General features: G+C 43.0%; 1 long non-coding RNA gene across 1 annotated transcript; it reads right to left on the reverse strand.

Moving 5' to 3' along the window:
* Positions 1 to 284: 284 nt before the first annotated feature.
* Positions 285 to 21,487, reverse strand: LOC133278837 (uncharacterized). The gene is made up of 3 exons (XR_009746704.1): positions 21,008 to 21,487; positions 1,363 to 1,589; positions 285 to 911 (listed from the first exon to the last, which is right to left on the reverse strand). It is a non-coding gene; the product is annotated as an uncharacterized LOC133278837 (long non-coding RNA).
* Between the last annotated feature and the right edge of the window lie 575 nt (positions 21,488 to 22,062).

A 22,062-nucleotide genomic window follows, 5' to 3' on the forward strand; every position in this document is an offset into this window, starting at 1 on the left:
CCAGCCTTGCACACATGGTAAAATTAAACTGGGAGAGATGGGAGGAGGTCAGTTAAATCCTCATCAGGCCCTGTTAAGTAGCCTCTGCTGCCATTCATTCTGAGCACTGGGATTTGATATTAACCAGAACCATTTGGCTGCTTTTCTGCTGGATAAAAAATAAGCACATTTAAAGGGGAGAGATCTTATCTTTCATTTTATATAGATCAGTTCTGCAGCATCTTGATATATTTATAGTTTTAATACATAACCATAAATGCCCCCTAAACAAGGGATATTGCACCTTTAGATTACTATTATTGCTTTATTGCTCATTGTAACCGTAAATTAAGAGCTTCCCCTAGCAATGCTGAAAGAGTAAAGAATTAGATTACAATGTACATACACAAGAGCCTATTAAGGCATTGCTATTCCATAAAAGTCTTTATAGTTTTTAAGTGTACACCTATAAGTGTTTCAATTAAAGAACTACATGCTTGCCTAGTAATTGCCCTCCCATTTGAGATACGGCTTTGCAGCGAAAAAGAAAGAAGCAAGACTAAAAGGTGGAAAATTAGAACATAAAACACTGAATATGAAACTGCCATAAAGAGAAAACCATGGGTTTAAATTATGCTTATTAGAGTCATTTGCATGGTTTAACTCTTGCTCTCTGGTTGCTGTATGGAATCTGATGTTTGTTTCTCTGGACAGAAAACCCTCTCCTTTGGTGTCATGAGTTCTCAAGCCTTGCAGGAAATCAGTCATTGGGATGAAATGGCTTTGTTTTCTGGAGAAAAGCTGCCACCATAAGTCACTCCAGAGTGACTGCAGAGGTCCTCCAAAGCAGGACAACATGACAGAAATACCAAGTCCAGACTTGGGATTCCCAGAGCAGAAGACAGCCGTGGTGACAAGAACCGTGTCCCTACCTGTCGGAAGGATGACATCTTGTGGTAGGACGGGTCAAAGGACCACGAACTAATTAATACAGTAAAGGAAGCCAAATTCAACATACTACAAAGAGGACAGGGCTTTGTGCAGACATTACAGGGGGGAAGTAGAACTTCAATCAACTGCACTTTGATTTTCATTACTTTAAACTGCGGGGGGAAAAAAGGTATCGCTTGTGCTTTGGTAATCACCTCCGAGTTCACCAGGCAGGGAGATGTGCCTGCTCATTGCAGAGCCTCACATAAGCCCTTCTGGTCCCCTAGAGCATTTCTGTGTGGGTACACTCTCCTGAAAACTAAGCCTGGGAGACTGCTGGAGCTGGCCTTTGGGTTTCATTTCAGCCATACACTGTAATCCAGCAGCTCCAAGGGGGGAACACAAAAGATGCACTTGGAAGGTTATAGAAAGGGAATCAATAAGGAAACTCACTGAATCATCTACAGAGCCACTCTCCTGCTTGTGACTGCTCTTCAAAATAGCCTTAGCCTCTGTAGACAACATCAGTTCAATGCTAACCTCAAAAGCAGCTATTTGTATAAGTCCGTTCTGGAGGGGGGCAACTGGCATCAGAAATGGAACTTGACTCCTTACATCCTCTGAAGCTTGCCAGACATCAGTGACAGTGTGCAGCATTTCTATGTGCAATTCTTCAAGAACTAAAGAGTGGGATGGGAGGTAGAAATGGGTAACACTCGATAAGCAGCAGACATTAATTAATGCTATGTTACAATGGAATCCAGCTGAAATAATGTATGGAGGCCACATGAATAGTAAAAGGAAATTCATCATGGTTAATGTTATTACACTGAATGTCAAAGGCAGCAGTGATGATTTGCCACTTACTGTATAATGTAATGTAATCTAAATGCAATTCTGGTTGGATAGCCTTGAACATCCATATTGAGTAGGACTGGCAGAAAAAAAAAAAACAGGATTCAGTCCTTCTCCATGGGCAGGTCTACAGTATCCTCAACTAACATGCAAGTCCAACTTCTGAATGAGACATCTGTTTGCCAGGGTATGACCAGAATGGATTTTAAACACAGGTATATGGTATTTTTCCTCCTTTTTTCAGGTTCACTGTAAATTCTGAGCATGCTTGGACCCCAAATCTGGGGTCAGATTCCAGCATTATTTTGGGGTAAGCTTGAAAAAGCTGCTTTCTCTTCTCCCATCACACATTTCTATGTCATTCTTCTTACTGGGAACATTCTCAATCTACATTTCTTTAAGCTCTTTCCAGTGGATGATGTCCATCCAGGAAAATTACAGACATCTGGTTTTAATGAACATTGGTGAGACCCCAGGACATGGTTACAGCCCTTAAGAGTCAAAGCAGGGTGACCAGTCCAAAAAGATCTAATAAACTCATAGATATTCTACAATAAAAGCTTTTCCTCTATAAAAGAACATCTCTGCCACACTTTACTCAACATTCCTTCAACACAAAAATGCTTCTTTCAGGAGCATGTTTTGCTTAAAGCATTCCAGAACAAACCCCATCTACCTACGTTCCATCTATCAGGCAGTGCAATCAGCAAGTCCACTTCCACCGAAAAAGCCTTTTGCCTGGAATTGTGCATGGTTTAGATTGTTCTTCCCCCAAGCCATTACGTGTTGGGTTTCAGCAGAGACTTCTGGGAACAGAACTCGGTTCAAGATGGTTTTGTAACATCCGACTTATTTTCCCTGCCACAAAATACAACATTTAGCATGAGAAACGCAATCCTGTAGTGATTGCCTGATATAAGTAACGCTGCCTAAAGCCATTGTTACACATTTCCTTTTGAAAGGAGAAAAAATACACAGGGATTTATTTTTATTTTAAATATCTAAAAACCAGCATTCACTGCAGCACTATAGATTCTAATTCCTTAAAAGAAGTAATGTATAACACTTGCAATTCACTTCACTGGAGTCCCACACAACAGTCCTACTGCTGGTTTGTCAGTGAAAGAAAAACATTGAGCTCTCCATTAACTTCAGCTTGTTTATGAAAAGAAATACACTTATGTATCTTTTAGAAGATTCTAAATAGTTATTATTTATTTATGGAGCCCTGGAAGCATGCTAGGCATTTCACAGGCACGCAAAGAGAACCTGCAGTCTAAACAGTCAACAAATAAACCCAGCAGAGAAGGGAAGAAGAAACAAACCGTCTCTTCTCAGTATTTCTTGTCTTTGACACATTGCCCCACCTCTGCCACTTCGTCCACATTTTTGTCTTATTTACAACTGCTCTGCACCTTTTCCAGCATCATTTGTGCCAAAGGAGGGAGTGGGTGGGAAGGGACTTCTGCATGATGGGTCCCTGCAGTGAGAGCATCCAGTTACACTCAATATAAGTGAAAAATAGACAGAGCTTGATATATGCAACTCGGGTTGTGTCCAAGTATAGCAAGGTAAAGACATCTGTGAAGTGGCACTGCTGGGTGATGGGCTCAAGGCACACACCATCTTACATTCACCACACTTAGACACCCTCAGCCTCACAGTTCAAACCCCTTCGCAACCCCAGGGCGACGATGAGAGAGGAGGAGGACCCCAGCTGCGAGCTGATCCCACCTATCAGCCAGCCATGGAGAAGGCTGTGCGCTTCAAGGCACTGCTTTCTGAAACATCCACCAGGCAGATCTCGCCTCAGGGACAGCCTACATAGGACAACTGGAAATGAATCTTCATACCCCACAGTGACCATCACAGAAGCAGCTGTCGACAGGTTGGTCCTGTACCAGGCACCAGCAGTGGTCTCTCAAGGCATCTCCCAGGTACACAGACTGGTTTGGGTTGGAAGGGAACTTAAAGCTAATCCAGTTCAAACCTGGGGAGTCCTGGGGCTTTGTGGCTCACCCTGCAACATCCACAGTGTGCCAGATTATCAAGCCTCACTCTTTAGCATTTAAGATTATTTATTAGCACCTATACTCAAGAGAATCTGCCTGTGCCATGACGCAAATGAAAAATCATTATTTTTCACTCCTTACCCATCTCATTGTTCCAGGTCTCTTCCTCACCCTGCTGTCTGCAGCCTACAAACGCAAAGGTGAACGCTGGAGAAAATGAGACTTCATTTTTCTCTCCCTTCCCTTTGAAGGAGCTAACAAGAGCCAGGGTGACATTTATGGAATAATTAAAGGCAACGTTGATGAGCCCAGTAGTTGCAATTTTGCTTTTCAATTGAAGAACCTTTTTAACTCTGTGTCATCTCTGGTCAGCAGCTTTACAGCTGTGACAAGTCATTTTTACAGAAACACTGTTAGAGGTTGTAAACTTTAATGACCTTTTCCTTTCTCGGTCCTTGTTTTTCTAAACCTGTAATTAAGCAGTGCTATCTATGTGTATTGAAAGGATAAGAAAAAACGCATATTACTATAAAAATCATCTCTGTGCTCACCACTACAAACTGTAACAGTGCTGCAACCACAGATTCAGCTGCGGCCAACCCTGCAAGAGGAGTCATTACTGTAACTAAATTAGACCGTTTGTTTTCCTTCCCTCAAATCGAATTGTGTAGGAGCTGCTTTATTGCAAAACAGACATTAAAATTCCAGCTAGACCTCAGAGAGAAAGTAATTTCTATTTTATCAGCACTGTAAAGCTGTCTTTATGTTCTGAAGCAGGAAATATTGCAGGGATATTTATAGCTCCAGCACCAAAGCAGTTTGAATAGAAACGTTCCCGCGGTCGGCAGAGCTGTCACGCTGCTCGCTGGAGCAGGGAATTTTAGTGAATTTGTGAATTACTGTTTCTGGCTTGACAAGTCTTTCAAGGAGGCTGGTGTGTGTCTGGAGCTGCTCTGTGATTTCAGGATAACGATTAAAGACTTGGATCACTTTCAGAGATGTAAATGGTAACTCAGAGATAATCAGCTCCCATCAATGAGACCCGCTAACAAAGACCAAGGTGTCCAAACTTTGCTGTGCTCCAGTAGCTCAGCACTGGGCTCCCTTTTACTGCTCCTTTTCCACCAGCTGGAGAAGTTGGTGTATTGTGGCCCTGGGAATGCATATTCCTCACTGCTGCCCAGGATTTCCACAAAGGATTAGCAGCTTCTCCCTTCCATCACCTTTGAGGCACAGGCAGGAATTTTGCCTTATTCATCTTTGTCATTGTCCTCCATAGTGGATTTAATACTGCCATTACACAGATGAATAAACTGATGCATGGAGAAAATGGAATCATTTATCTTAGGAAACTTCCTCACTCTGTGGAAGAGGCAGAAGAGTACTGAGGATTTTCCACATATTTGTGACCACCCTGGCCTCTGTAATTAAACAGGGGTTATTAACAGGCTACACTGGGAGGAAAATGTACTCCACTCCCTGATTAAGCCCATCCATTATCATACATGTGGTAACAGATTGTTTTAGGAATCCACAGCACAAGTATTACAAACACACTGCAGAATTCAGCTTAACAAATGTTCCTATCATGCTGTAAATAAAATCATTTACATTGTGGTGGCAAAACACATCTGTAGCCTAGTAGCTATTTAAAAGGTCAAACTGAGTTTTCCATTGCTGCGTTAAATTGTGGATTTACAGTGGGTTTTAGAGCCAGTGACTCTTGCCAGATGCACAAAACCATCTGAAAAGTTCGAGGAGCTCCTGCCTGCCCTGAATTTAAAACAGATCTAGTTTCATGTCTCCAAACCTCACACTGCACATGGCAGACTGAGGTTCTCCAAGGTACCTCACTGTATCTGCACCACACTGCCTGTGGGGTCACTCTTCAGGTACAGACAGCAGCAGCTCATTCACGTTCTTACCCATATCTACCTGACTGCCTGGGCAAGACTGAACTACAGGGTTTGCACACAGGTACAGTTTAGACATCAGGAGCACAGGTTCTTGGTCTGCAACTCGTCAGAGTCTTAACAAGCCTGTAGAGAGGCCTCGACACTTACACAGGAGCTTTTCTAAAGTGACTGTTCTATTGAGCAGAGTCCTATTTCACGGAGCTGCATTGAGAAAGCTGGTGAAAAACATCCTGTCTGGCCACGACTGCAGCCCGAAAGCAGCACACTGTGCTCCAAATACAACTCTTTTGACCCTTAAAATCTTAATCCAAACCAGCTCAGGCCTCAGGCAGATCTCACCTCATGGAACAAAGTGATTTAATTCAACTACAGTCTTTGTAATGTCCTGGGTCACCTGGCTGCACCAGGAGACAAGAGGTGTCTGTCCACCTGCATCAGAACCACCTTTTCCATAGTACATTGAAGACCCTGGTTTGGCATAAGAACAAGCAGCAAAAAAAAAAAACAACAAAACTCCCATAATGACTTTCTGAAACATTAAATAGCAAAAAATACTGAAAGAAGAGCCAGTAAGGCCTGGATTCTGGTCCTATTGCTTCTACCTATAACCGGATTGGATGGGGCTTGGAGCAACCCGGTCTAGTGGAACGTGTACCTACCCACGGCAGGCAGCTGGAACTGGAGGAGCTTTAAGGTCCCTTCCAACCCAAACCATTCCATGATCCATGCAGATACCCAAGGACTGTTTCTCTCCAACAGTAGCCAAGCGCACCATAAAGATGGGATCTGCATACAGTATTAGTACATTATTTTCTACTAATCTTGGGTGGCCCAACAGGACTATGAACTTAACCAAGTTTCTGCCACTGAAAATGAAAGACAGAGGTTCTCTCCACGAGCTGGATAGTTTATCCATACTTGCAGTTTGTAGCAGTGCATTTCTCTCCCCCATATCTATAAATAAAGCTGGTGCTTTGGCAATTACTGATGTCTGCTGTCATCTTGCAAGGCTGGGGTTTGATGAAGCGTGTGGTGTTAGAGGCTAATATTTCTCATTTCTAGTGTTCTCTAATTCTATTTTTTATGGAAATCGAGCTAGTTTTATGTACAATGATTCTTTCTATTTTATTTTTTTTTATCCTCCCTGAGAAATGGGATGGGAATGAATGATGGAGGGAGAGATTTGGCTGAGTGTGCACCTTGGGAAGCGAGGGGAAAAAACAAGGCTCCACACAACTGCTCTCTGGAGGGATCTCTGCACAAAGGAGGGAGTCCTCCAGCACCCACAGAGGCTGCAACAGCAGAGAAAAGGACAAACCCTTCAAGAAGGTAGAAAAGTGTGGCTTGAGTCTAAGTAAAACAGATCCTTGACTTCAGGCAGGGCAACAGCTCCATTTGTAAACATTATTTCTGATGGGTTTCCACTTCTCTCTGAGCTCAATTTGTTGCCTGATTTGATTTTTCTTTCAACTTAGCATTTCCCTTCCGTTCACTTTTTATTCTTCTACTTCTTTCTCATCATTATTCTTTTTCTTCTGTGAATACGTGAAGTTTTCTCCTCTCCTCCCTGTGACCTTCACTTCAGCCCTAGCATTTATTTGTGCCTCCCAAATCCTATTCCCACTAAGTCTCATTCCCATCAAGACTACCTGAAAACCATCCTCCCTCTCCTTTGCTCTGGTTCTTTCCTATCCCATGCTCCCTTTGCTGTGTTCTCCATTTATGCTACATTTAATTAACATCACAGACCTGATCCAGCTCTTACTGAAGTCAGAGAAGATTCCCATTGCTATTGGTAGGTGCTGAATAAGAAACAGCAGCTTTGTACCTAGAGGTGATAAGTGTCATTTAGAACTGAGGGTGCTCCAGGAATAACAGGATGAGGCCTGATGTGTCTGCATAGCTAATGCAATCAGCCTAGTGAAAGTAAATGCAGCAGCTTTGCCTTCTGCTCTATCAGGCCTTCAATGGACATATGTCTCCAGGATAATAATCAGTTGTTTGAAAGGAATTAGCTGCCTTTTCATTCTCTCCCTCTTTCTACCTCTGCTTCATGAATTTTCTCTTGGGTTTAGTAGACCCATTTATAAAATATAGATTCCTATTGATTCCCAAGGAGAATGAACATTAATATACTCCAGTGTCCATCTGTTTTCTCCCCCACATGGCAGAGAAAAAGATTTATGCGACTATTCTGGGTACGCTGCTGACCTGCAATTGAGTCAACAATCAAGTCACACTAAATTAAACAAAGATATATTTCTTTTTCTGGTCTACACAAGCCTGCTCTGCCAGGCAGCCCCTGGGGGAAGGGATGCATCTACTCCCTGAGGTCAAGCAAAGCCACATTCATCTGGACCAGAACTAAATTCATACGCAAAGATCACCTGAGCAGCTCAATACCATTTACCAAGAGGACTTTTGTGCAGCTACAGGGTGTTTGAGATAGACCTTACAGACATACAGGAATGTCTGTCTATATAAATCTCTCTGCATGTGTATGAATACATCCATGTGAATATACGTGCTTGTTCCTCCCCCTGCCCCATATGCCCTTCCCAATTAGATGAACTCTTCATCTTTAATAATGACCAGTAAGCTCCTTTGCTTTCAGCAGCTTCAATAAGGTGCTGTGCCACAGAAAGAGCTTTGAAGAATGAAAAATGAAAGATGCCACAAAACATCTCAAGATCAATTGCTGTAATTATTCTTTGAATAATTTCTCAGCCATTATTCAGGGCCTGCATATTTACATGAAAGGCTATTTTCCGGCCAACTAGAAGTTCTGTAGCTTCTGGATTTACAGCTTATTGTGTAAAAAGACTTTGCAGGGCACCCTTCGGAAATGCATCCAAGATTTCTGAGAAGATAAAATACAAGTTCCTTTAATCTTAATGTCCTTTATCTGTTATTCATTACTGCTCAAGACATTTTCTAGGGAGCCTGTGACAATGACAACCTCGATGGCTTACAACTATACAACTTCTTTTCCCTGTTTCCAATAGTGACATTTACAAACTGCCAAGTACCCAGGACGTATGTACGGAAAGGAGATCTTCATCCTTTCTGCATTAATTCAAGGTTCAGAGTCTCCCTGCACTGCCAAGAGAAGGGATAACAAAAGGGACAGCAAAAGCTTCATAAGCTCATAAATATGTGACAAGCTGTCTTGCCTTATTGCTCCTTTTAGCACCCCATGGGACTGGAATTGATAGTGTAATAGACTTCCTCCCAGTGCCACTGAAACCATCAGAAGGGGGTTTAGTTTTATCAGACCTAATTTTTATGCTGACAAGAAAAAAGAATTATCAGTGAAAGGCAAAATGTGAGCTGTTTGCTACAGCATTAATTTTAAACATCTGGAATGGGATATAATGTGTGCAGATGTTTTGTAATGAAGACAGGTTACAAGGAAAATAAAATCTATTGTGTGTTGCTGTTGCTCGTTCATATAAACTGACATCTGCTGAGGCTGGAGGTAAACTCTCATCCAGGCTGGAATAATATTCCATCTGCTATGCTAATGCAGCTGAACATCACTCATCCCTTAAGTCATCCTTGATGGGTCTAGACCTGGAAAAACTGTTGGAGTTAATATGGACGTTATATCTTGGACTTATCTAAGTACCTTCCTATACTACCGAGGAATCTCAGCGTAGGCTGTTGAAGTCAGACTGGAACGCCTCTCATCCATACAGGGCTTTCACATTCAGACACTCTGAACAGAAGTTGGAATCGGTTTCCAAAGGAGCTATTTAGTAGCAAACAGTTGGAAGCTACATTCACAAGGCCAAGAGGAAAATCCTGCTCAAATTCATTATATTCACTGGTATATAATGGCCATGATGAACCCAGATGCTGATGTTTCCACACATGGGGGCATTTTCTACCTATTTCAGAATCTTTATGGGCTTTTTTTGACCTCGCAACAGAGCAAGTTTGTGGTCTCTGGCTGAAGCTTGTGCCAGCAGGAAAACTGTTTCTCAAGGAATGGGATGGTTTTTAAGGTCCCTTCCAACCCAAAGCATTCTGTGATTCTACGATTATATAGAAATGCTCAGTCTGGTTTTATGTTAAGTGAACCTTCACTCAGTCATTAATGGGACAGGTACAGGTCCATGCTTATCCCTGACTCCATAGAACATGGTCCTAACATGGAACCATGCTCATTTTCTGACTGAAGCTGCTCGGCACTTACACTTCAGAAGATCCATCTCTAATATACAAACACCAGCCCAGCACCAGGATGGCACAAATATCGTCCCCACAACAGGAAAACCAGAGGAGTAGGGAATCACAGGCTTCCTTACAATTTTCCAGTATCCTAGGATTCCCTTTCTGTGGGAAAGGTCTCCAAACCATGCTCACAATATCAAACATCTCAATGGGGCTTTTTTCCCTTCTCATTTGCTTTTAAAAATTGTTCTTTGATTGAAACCAGTGTGAACCTGGAGCAAAAAACCATGCTCTGCATGCTGAAATCCTCCCCTCAGACTGCAGTGGGAACAGGCCATGCACCACTCCTGCTTGGTAAGAATTGGGTCGCATGTCAAACACTTCAAAACAAAAAGAAAAAAAAAAAGCAGCTCAAAGCAACTCCTGGAATAAACCTTTGAGGAGCCAATGAGAAACTGCCACCAAATGAAAGCATTACAAGAAAACAGATGGAAAACGAGAAGAACATCAGAAAATCAAATGACATGTTTGAAAGGGCAAAACATCAATACTACCCAGAGAATTGATAGAATGTGTCATTCTAAAGGATGCTGTAAAGCAAAGAAATCACAAAACGCATTATGACTATGAAAGGGAAAGAGGAAAAAAAAACCCCAGCACACGCATCTACCTTTATAGATAGCTCCAGTATCTACAAAATTAGATTTTATTTTCAAGACTGAGTGTATATGTATGTAAATACACAAAGGGAGATGCACTAGTATTCGCAGAAGGTTTGAAGTCATTAGAGAATGACATTATGTGATACATGAACACTGGCAACATTTGTTCATGCTGAAAACCACAGATCCACTGTCTGTGCTTAGAAATTCCTCCCAAGAACATTTCCCCTGAGCTGGGCCTGTTGTGCCACTTGTGGGTTGATGTACCCTCTGTTTGCTCTCTTCCAAGCCACCCGAGTGAAGGGACACACTCTCCAGTGTGTATTTACTGGCAAACTGAATATGAAAACATTTAACTAAAGCACTTTGATCATCACATTAGATACTGGTTGTTTACCTCGGGGATCCTTGTGTGAAGAGCCTCTGAGAACACTATCCAGAATAACAAGTTAAAGAAATGAGACATGAGGTGTTTCAAATAGGCACCAATTCACTTTTTTTCCATGCTAGAGGGATTAATTTTTCCTTCATTTCTCCTATGAGTAACACTCTTAAAAGTCAGCCTATATCCCCAATATGAACAAATGAGGGCAGGTTATGAATTAAGACCAGCCTATGATGTTGGTTGGACTGCTGCTATATGCTCAACGTTTCCATTTATACAGCCAGGACCAGCAGCTATGTCACTAGCCAGCCACAGCAGGTACTGACAACCAAGCACTAGGAAAAATAATAAAAGCATAAATCCACTTTTTAAAATCAATATTCAGCCAGTCCAGATGGGGAGAGATCTTCAGACCAGCAGTGTTTGTTTCAATGAGCAGCACCTGCATTCCAGTGGTGGCAGCACCCTGGAGAAAACCACAGGATCCCAGACTGGTTTGTGTTGAAGGGACCTTAAAGCTCATCCAGTTCCAACCCCTGCCACAGGCAGGGAAACCTTCCACCAGAGCAGCTTGCTCCAAGCCCCATCCAACCTGGCCTTGAACAATGCCAGGCATGGGGCAACCACACCTTCTGTGGGTACCCTGTGCCAGTGTCTCATCACCCTCACAGGGAAGAGTTTCCTCCTAAAAGCTAAGAGATGTTAGGAAATATTAGGATATTTCTATATTAGGGGATATTAGGACATACTAGATATTCCTGATAGCTAAGAGAAGGTACCCTAGAACCCACAGAAAACAGCATAACAGTGAGAAAGTGCACTTAAGCAAGCGCACATTAAGGGTTAAGCATGCAGATAAAAGGATTTCAGAAGAAAAAGTGGAATTAGATTCAAAAGCCTTAATGTTTAATGCTGATAATGGCACTCACAATATTAAGTGATAATCAGCAGTGAAGACAAGGCCCTTAATGACATGGTTTCATGGTGGCCTTGGCAGTGCTGGGATAAAAGCTGGACTTGATGATCTTGGAGGTCTTTTCCAACCTGATTGATTCTACCAGCCCCCTTGGGCTGTATTTCTAAAAGCCTGGAGGGTTTTTTCAAAAGATAGCTGAGGCTTTGGGGGGTTTTCCCCCCACAAAACTCCCTGAGGTTGAATAGCATTGGGCTTTTCCTGTTATATTTCAGTGTTTTGAACCAAGACAGAAGAAACAAGCATTCAAATCTTCTGAAACTGTAAAGAAATGTTGCTTGGAATTTGCCTGTACAGATGAGGGAGGACAGAAGTGATGTCCAATTTTCTTTTTCTTTAATCACAACAGACTCAGTTTGCATGAAAATCAGCCTGCACAGAGACAGGAATCCCTGCAGGACAGGCCTGCTGCCTGACATTAGAGAGACTTTGCATAAGCCCCACGTTTGAATGCTCAGCTCATGCCTGGATTAAGGGTATAGGGTATTTGGCAAACAGAAAGGTTTAGGTGGATTGCAAACAAATCATACCCAAGTATTGAGTCTTCATGAAAAATAAGCTGGTTTTGCTGATAATGCACTAGGGTAGAAAACAACAAAGAGGAAAACAGCAAGATCAAATGAAGGACTCGAGTTCCTACCAAAGGCATGAAAAATGGTAACGTACAACCTGCATCCTTTTGGAAAAGGGTAATAAACAGCAGCATTACTGCGGATTCCTTTGCCCAGTTCTGAGAGCAGCATGTCCCAGCTTGCACAGGAAAGGACGCAGCTATGAGACAGTCAAGCTAAGACCTTAAGAGAGCTCAAAGGTAAGGCCTTCAAGCAGTGTTTTATACCCAGGTACTGGACAAATCATATTCCTCCAAGTGACCGAAGAAGGTGGAATACAGTTACTGAGTTCTGTGGTTGAGTTGGGTTTTTCTTTTTCAGTCCTAGCAGTATCAGTTGCCCATCACAGTCACATTTATTGCTAGTACCAGATACAAAGAGTAATGATTCCCTACCTCACCCAGAACTTTCTGCTCTTCAGAGTATTTCCATGCTTGTACCAAAGTTATCTTTGTGATACAAAAACTAATCACCAATTACATGATTTATTATTTATCAAGATACACTTTAAGTGCTGAGACTTTTTCTGCGTTGATCAAAGCCTCCTGACTTTCCACCACAACTTCCCAAGTTCCTCAGAACAGAACAAACATGCAATCAGGAATAAGTTGCATTAAAGAGTAACACTTCTCTCTTCATAACTATTCAACGGGCTGCCTCTTTCGTTTTGTTTTCAAAGCAAGATGAAAATGTAGATTATCATTTTGGAATAATCACATGTAATCCATTGGTCACAGAAGACTAAATCCCAACATCTTCTCTTTGAAACTTCAGAAACAGTTTCCCAGCTGCTTGGGCCGTGAGCAGAGCAATGCAGCACTGAGCGGTGGGGACCAGCTCCCATGGGCTCATCCCCACCCCATCAAAGGGAGCATCTTGCACAAAGAGAACTTGAGAGCACCCAATAAAGATCTAGAGTCAGCAGTGAGACAGACTCGAGAGGGGTGTGGGTCAACAGAAAGGTTTTGTGGCTTAAAGCTCACCTAGTTCCAGTCCCCTGCCAGGGACAGGGACCCCTTCCACTGGAGCAGCTTGCTCCAAGCCCCTGTGTCCAACCTGGCCTTGAGCACTGCCAGGGATGGGGCAGCCACAGCTTCTCTGGGCACCCTGTGCCAGCGCCTCAGCACCCTCACAGAGAAGAGCTTCTGCCTAAGAGCTCATCTCAATCTCCCCTCTGGCAGGTTAAACCCTTGCCCTGTCCCTACATCCCTTGTCCCAAGCCCCTCTCCAGGTTTCCTGCAGCCCCTTTAGGCACTGGAGCTGCTCTAAGGTCTCCCCTTTAGGAGTCTTCTCTTCTCCAGGCTGAACAGACCCAGCTCTCTCAGCCTGGCTCCAGAGCAGAGCTGCTCCAGCCCTTGCAGCATCGCTGCGGTTCATTTCTGTCTGTTTAAGGACTTCTTTTCACATCCCTCCTTGGCTCCTGCATAGCAGAGCTGAAAGTCCCAGCAAATAATTTATAAAGAATACATTAAAGGAGATATGTACTTGCTGCATTCACAAATGCCCGGTTCAGAGGCCCACCATTAACTTGCAGTTATCCATCATTTACTGAATCACAGATGAGCAATCACTGGCCAACTGCTTGCATTCTTGCGATCAAGACTGTGTCACACTGAAACCCCTTCTGGCTCTGAATTATTAAAATATGGGAAGTTCTAAATTGACTTACAAATGGGACATGTCATAAATCTCCACACACACAGAGGAATATGCTTTTTAGGCCAGGATCGCATGCCAGGGAAATGGCAGCATTAGGTAGAAGATAATTAGGCACAGATTACTACTAGAAGAGCAAGTCAGGGACTCAAGCTGAAATCAGACTTTGAAAGGGCCAGGGCAAGTTAAATCCCCACTAGGGGAATCAAGCAACGGGTAAAAAAAAAATCCCCTAAGAAACACTAAGATAAAGCATATGATGCATGATACAACTCTCCTGAGAAGAACTGGGCAGAATACCTTTCCCTATGCCATAAACATTTGGGCAATAACACACCCCAGTTCTCCCACTTCGCATGAGAGTGGTCTGAAATGGTACAAAATTTACCATGGAGGAAAAATAATCAGAGATAAAACACAGAAAAATTCTACCACCCAACACAGAGATTCTCTGAGCTATGAACGAGCCTACTTTGAATTCCTGTTCCCAGCAAAATACAAGTCTTTTTACCTTTGGTTTAGCTTTTTTAAAGCAGGAATTCCAGTATAGACCTGTTTCAGTAGAACTGATTTGCTCCAAAGACAAGCTTTGATTCTTTACAAGTAGATACTCCCTGGACAAACATACACATTCCCCCAAATCCAAGCTTCCCTTCCACTTTATTTATAATGCTTACATGTGTTTATATCCATCCTGTATCCTGTAGTCTTGGGATTTCAGAGATGAGATACATCAGGCCTGAACTGCAGAGACACCTGGGTCTTGGCTCAAGGCAGCAGCAACCTTATACAAGAAAAGATTGATTTCCAGTTCCCAGTCACTGCAGTCGCTGTGTTCATGTGTGTCTGACTGAGATCCTGGATTATACCGATAAGAATTAATTTCAGAAGCACAATTCCAGCAAATAAACTGTGCTGCTTGTTTTCAGATGCCATCATTTAGAGAATGTTCAAGGGAATTGTAAAACAGGATTCACTTTATGATGCGGATGAAGTCGGCACTGAATTCTAAATGAGCTGGATACCACATGCTAAATTGTGTCAGCAACACCTCAGTGAGCAGAAATATGAGCTCTTCCCTGTCTCTTTGAGGCACCTCTCCTTGAGTGATCCATCGAGTGGCATCCTTATCAACCTAGACAGAACACACTAGATCTGATGACAAATCTGTCAGTCGTGCAAGGTTTGAGATACGTTTCCAGCTGGGTGTAGTCAGCGGGTATAACAAGGATGTGGTCTCTCAGATCAGCACTTTCCAGAGTTGTAGTTTAGGTAATAAATTGAAAACCTAACATTAATTCCCATTCCCCACAGAGATCAATATCCAGTGAAGCTCAGATCTGAGACAGGTCCATAGCCCAGTTTCCTCCTTGCTTCACTGCAATGAAGAGGGATAGCACTCCTCGGCATGCCACCTCCTCTGTCAGTGCTTCCCTTGTACTATGAATGACCTGGAGTAGCCACATGAACTACACAAACTGGGAGGTGAGGCTGCAGTTCTGACCCTAAGAGCTTGCAAACCAAGTGAACAGCAATGTCACACAAGTGACTCAATGGAGCTCTGATAAATAACCTCTAACAGTCCAACCATGGATTTTCTCCCAGGGTTATACATCTCCCATGTACAGACACACTCACATGACCCTGGGAATCAGGTGTACAGAAAAATGCATGAATAACAGTATTTTTCATATCATCATATCTGGAAGATTCCATACACTTACAATGAGAGCGCAGAAGCGCTAAAAATAGGATTAGCTCACAAACTCCAAGAGTATGTTTACTCAAATCATACCTAAGGATCTGGGCCCTGCTCAGCTGTGCAGAAGTAATCAAAATGGTCCCTCACATCCCTCAAAAGATCAGAGTACAGCAAGGTTTTACTTTTGATGTTTGTGCATCAAGCCATGGAAAGAAATAGGTGATCACATCTGGCATAGAAGTGATAGATTTTCTTAGCAAGGCTTCAACCTGAAGCACCAGGATACAAGCAATGATAAAAGCAGTGTGCTTTCACTTTGTGTCATCTCCCCACTAACAGACCAGACCCATGGCTAAGATGTAAAGTGTTTACATGTCACCACCATTGACAGACACTTGCCACGGCATTTGGGCTTTACCCATTGCAGGGCAGGACCTTAAAAGAGCATATATTATTATATCTCAATAAGTCAGTGTGGTCAAAATAGCAACTGCCAATTTGCAGGACAGTGTGGGTTCCAATCTGTCTGTTATTTATGTTAGAATGGAAATGGGATGGAAGAAATGACAAATACACTTAGCGGATATGATGAGCATCCAGATGGAAAGGCATTATTAGCAAACATTCAAGCAGCAGAGGCAACTCCTGCTGCTACAGCCTGGGAAGTATATTGGACAGAACATGAGCTTGGAACAGGAATACCTCAAATGAACATGCAGAGAAGAGAAAGTATGAAGGAAAATATCAGTGGCAAGGCTGCATATGGCAGCAAGTGCTGTGCCAGGACTAGGATTCCTTCAGCCACCGAGATGAGCCGAGTTGTGCAGCCAAACATCGCCATTGACTCTTTGAATGTCCCTTTGGGATCTGAGAATTAGGAAAATGGGACTTCAGACCTCGCCTGAAGCAATGCATCATCGTAAACCAAGTGTACCCAGGCAGATGCAGACAGCTGTGCACTAATCCCACAGCCCGGCTTAGATGAGAAGTGAGAGGAAGGAACAGGCTCTGACTCAAGGCTGGGTTTCTCTGCTGGCACAGCCCACATGTTTATTTCTGATGCCTCTCCCATCTTGTGCTTTCTTGTTCCCATAATGCACATGCTGCTCTTTAGTCTATAATGAACACACACACACACAAAACACCCCCAACAAACCACCACCAAAGCCAGCATCTTCCTGCCTTCCCAAAGAGGGAATTTATCACCGCCCTCACGTGCTGTCAATGCTGACTCCTTGATGCCAATTCCTACAACTCCTGCACTAAAACAGGAGCAATTTACTGACCAACGAGCAGCAGATCCAGGCAGCTGGGGCAGTGTGTGGCTCTTCTGGCCTTCGCTTTCACCTCTTTGTAGCCCTTTGCAGCCCTGCTTCTCCACTTTGCTCAAGCCACACACATCCTCACAGCAGGTTTGCTGCTATCCACAACATTTCTACCAGGACTCTGAAAATCCAAGCCAGAGAGATGCTGAACATTTTAAGCGTGCCATATTCAAAAGCTTCCTTTATGTCAAAAAGATCTGCACAGGGTTTCCAGACTCTGGTGACAAAGCCCACTCTTCTCTAGGGAAAACACCAAGGAAGAAAAGAGTCTCCTGAACTTCCAGTGAGCTCCCTAACTGCAGGCTCCTGAGGGAATACCAATCCCCTTATGTCCATAGAGCCAGTACCAATACAGGGCTTTGGTCTCCACAGAAATCTTGAGCTCTGCCTCTAACACAAATGATGAGAAACTAAACCTTTTCCACAGGAAAAGCCAAGCGGGTGCCTTTCTGAGCATGAGCTGCTCTCGGCAGGCATTGCTTCTAACATTAGCAAAAATGAGAAAGGTAGAAGTGGGAATAATGGGAAGCCAATCCTTAACTATTGCATCCCCTTTCATGACTCAAATCAGGCACAATGTTGTGAGAGAAAGCACTAGCAGAGACCACCACCTTAGCATCCCTGTTTGCCTGCTGCTGCCCTGTCCCACCACCTCCTGCCCTTGAGTGACAGCTGCCCCCCTGCACACAGACCCTGTACCCACAAGTCCCATTCCAAATCCTGCTAAGACTGCCTGCCCTTCATTTATATTCCTTCTCCTGTCAAAGTGATGGTGACATTAATGAGCACACTCCGAGGGGGGTTTTGTGCCAATTAACAATTTCTCGTTAGCTTAATTAGGGGACACATGTTTTTAATCACAGCTAAGAATGGGGAGTGATTGAAGAATTGATTCGCAGCTTTGGAAAGCATCACTGTCAGTGCATGGAATTTAATTGGGCAGATGTGGCTAGAGAAAGAGAGCACGGGCCTTAAATGACTGCCTAAATCAGCTTCATAGCAGGCTGAGACACAAGGAGCCACAGCTCCATGGACAGGATTTCCCCATCATCAGCCTTTCAAGACACTGACAAAAATGTATAGAAGCACCAGCACCAACACAGATTTAATTCTTGAATTATCAGCTGTCATTCTCCAGTACAAATGCATTCTGTCTGCTAAGCCCTATGCCTCCTCTGAGCAGGATATACTGCCTTCCCATCTTCTCCTCCATGATTACCCTCCCCAAGATGAAGGAATTCCAGCAACCGGGTTGGTTTAGCTCACACATTTCAGTTCCATTCAAAAAATCTTCTCCTAAACCCTCCAGTGGAAGTGACAAATGACTCTGGGACATCACTCAGCCATGGGTAGGTTGAGTGTAATGAGAAGCTCTCAACATCAGCCAGAGCATACAAGATACTCCTCCAGTGAGGCTCTGATCGGGCTTACTGCTGACACAGAGCATCTACAGTAAGAGACCCTTGCAAAGCAGACCTGAAAACATAGCTTTAGTCACAAAGAAGTTAGTTCACATTTCTGTGGCCAGAATTCAGCCTTTCTTTTACTGAACAACTAATTGAGATGCCTAATTTGAGTTCCTGGATACCACAACTTCACCCTAAGATAGAATCCTTTTTGCTTATCAGGAAAGGCAAATATCACTTCAGAAACGAACACTACTATCCAGGCCAGTGCCATCTCTCTGGCATAAAAGTTCAGACCACCTCAAACCTCATTTGGTGTCAATATTATGAACTCCCCTCGGAAGTTGACCCAGCAGCTCTCAGAGGAGAGGGAAGCAAGTAAAAGGTGTTTTGAAGTCATCCGTCACTAGACACTGGAGCCAGAGTTGGTGTCAATGCAGACCAACACTGCGAGACCTGAACTGGGTGTTTTGAAAAGGAACTGCAGCTTCATTTGCTTTTTCTTAGGGGAACACAGTGCATCACAGCACGAGATGGAGACACACAGACCTATCACAAGGGCTTCATTGCAAAAAATGAAGATGTAATATTCTTGCAGCAGAAAGCAAAAGCAGCTACTAGCACCTCTCTGCCTCTCCATCCTCATCTGCAGTAGCTGTTTCCCTGTTCATTGTAACTCTAGTTTTCATTTAATAGTGTTACTTAACATATCCCATTTGTCATGTCATTCTAACCTCGCTTTTGAAATAGCGGAACACAACACACTGCAGCATTTGCACAATGCAAGAAATGATGACATTTACCAGCAATACCATATATAGGAATAAAAGCCCCAAGGTCTTTGACTGCAGTAACAGTACTTATGCAAGTGCCAACATGGCTGGTTTCAAGCAACAAAAACATACAGATGGACAATTAACAGCACGGGCTTGACAAGAAGAGGTTACCTCTAATGCAGGTGGGTCAGGAGATCTCCACCTGCTTCTGCACTACCTCTACAGACCCTGAATCTAAACAGAAGCCAGCTTTTTAGTCTTCTGCATCACAAACCACATCACTGCTTTCTCTAGAGGGAGATTAAATGGCCACCCAACTTTAAACACACCTGAAAACAAATGACACAACAGACTTGAATTGCCTTGACCTTGTGTTGGCATTTACACTCACCATTGTAACTCAGTACCATTTTACACGTACACTTTAAATGATCGTACCGAGTTCTGGGTGATAGATGTTCAAGGACTACAGCTTTGATGAATATCTGTATTACCCCGTGTCTCAGCCGCTATGAGTCAGGTCTGCTCTTTTAATGTGCCCTCACTCTGCATCCAAAAGCCCATTCCTCTTTCAGGAAACAGAGCTGAGGATGTCTTGTCCATTGGTTTCATCCCTCAGACTTTGCAGAGTCACAAGTTTTCATTTCTTCCAAGGAATTTCCCTATTAAGGTACAGGCACTGCAACAACAAATCCTGGTTTATTCCAAATCATCTCAGAGCCGTTTGTCACAGGCTCACACTAACCTCATCAGAGCTTTGGTGTCTTAACAAATTTAGAATATGCCATCTAAAATGAGAAGGAGATCACTGGTTCCTGAATGTGCACGTAGATATCTTGTTTTTACCCCAATTTGTTTGTTTCATGTATTCTTCCTTTCCCTACCCAAATACAATAAATACCGTGGCAAGGTTAAGGTCAGAAATAGATGGATTCTCTAAGCTAGCAGACTGGAAATATTCAAGGAATGAAATCAGCAGAACTGAAGCCAGCAATAATAGCTTTCATCAGTTATGTTTCCTTCTCTCACTAATCTAATGCCCATGTTTTCGTAGGAAAGGAGTTAAACATAACTTTTTTTCCTCCCAGATTTATGAGCAATACGTAGCAGATCAGGCAGCTCACTCATGCAAACAGCAGCTTCCCAGTCTGCAGAAACATTCATCTTGAATACAATTTGTATGTGGGATTTCTTAGCAATGTTGCAGTCCTTGGGTAAGTGTAGCTATTGATTTCACCTTTAGAATAGCAATTATAAGATATATATGCAATGTCAATGTTGTTGTTAATGAAACTTATCTTCCCTACTCAGTATTCTGCTTATTTTCTTAGCTATAGAACCTGAGGGAAGTTAAAAATCATGCTGCAGTACGAGTTGGTGATGTATTACAAAAGATAATCATATTTTACAAAGCATCATTCACCCTGAGTGGTCCCAAATTGCTTGTGAAATATTTGCACAGGCACACATTTCCTAAAACAATGGCAGAAAAGAGACATTAAGAGGCTGCCTCTGCCCTTTCAACTTATACACAGAATCTGTAGGAGTCAAATTGGCCTGTGGAGTTGTACCAGTAAAAGCAAGTCACACTTCACTCTGGCACTGGGGGTGTAACAATGGATGGACCTTTCATATTTTCTTACCTCCAAAACCAAAGGGTTGGGTGGTCCTACTGAGACCAGATCTGTGTTTCCAGGTTGACTCACCCAGCTGGTTTTGGGTGTTATGCTCTTTTCTCCTTCCTATTTCTAGTTCTCTCTTTATAGCTACTCTCTCAAAGACAAATTGATGATGTCTTCTGGAAGACAACTGCATTTTTATCTGGCATCATGATTTCTGAACATCTTTGTCACCCACACAATTCCAGTGTTCCGGCAAGATTAATGGACACTTCCCTAAGGCAACGCTACAACAGCCCAGAGAACCTTCTGATGAGGGCAAAGCAGTTTATGGGGTGATCCATCAGAGCAGCCACTTTATGCCACCTAGAGACACAACACCCCTCCAATTTGTTTCAGATTCCACATTATTATGTTCCATAGAGACATTTAACTTCAGCCAGGGGTAAAATCCATACAACTTCTCAAATCCTTTCTCCAGCATGGAGAAAGGGAATATTAGACAAGCAGAATTACATACCTCCTGCAGTAATGTGGTTGAAGTGAATGGAAGGCTTTCCTCACAGAATACAAGTTCAGTCCTTGACGGCTCCATTCCAGAAGAATCATTGCTGGCTAACACAGATGCAGAAAACACAAGGCTTCAAGCCATCTTGCTCAGTCACCAACCTCTTCCTCACCGCTTTTCAGAGCTATTACTTTAGGATCTGTTCTGCAAGGAAAACTCTCCCTGAGCTACACTACTCAGCAGAAAAATCACCTACTCAGACAAACAGCACCCACAAGCCCCCAGCTCTCTGACTTTACAGCCCAACTGCAGGGACTTGAATACACCAGCAGGAATGACTCGACAGCAATTCCCATACAGGCTCCATACATTATAATGGTTAATTGTTAACAGGAATTTTAAGCACCTGTAGATTTGAAAAACAAACCAAGTCAATTAGAGAAGCTTAAAACTCTCACCTGAGTCACCCCTTTATCTGCTGCTAAACCTGTGATGTTAACCAGAGCTGATATTCAGGCACTACTCCAAATGACATAGCCATTATCAGTACCTCAATTCAGAGGATGAGGCC

Source organism: Pezoporus flaviventris, unplaced genomic scaffold, assembly GCF_033815535.1.
Source record: "Pezoporus flaviventris isolate CSIRO_AGI_PZ_B2104156 unplaced genomic scaffold, CSIRO_AGI_Pfla_v1 ptg000069l, whole genome shotgun sequence".
Classification (NCBI taxonomy): domain Eukaryota; kingdom Metazoa; phylum Chordata; class Aves; order Psittaciformes; family Psittacidae; genus Pezoporus; species Pezoporus flaviventris.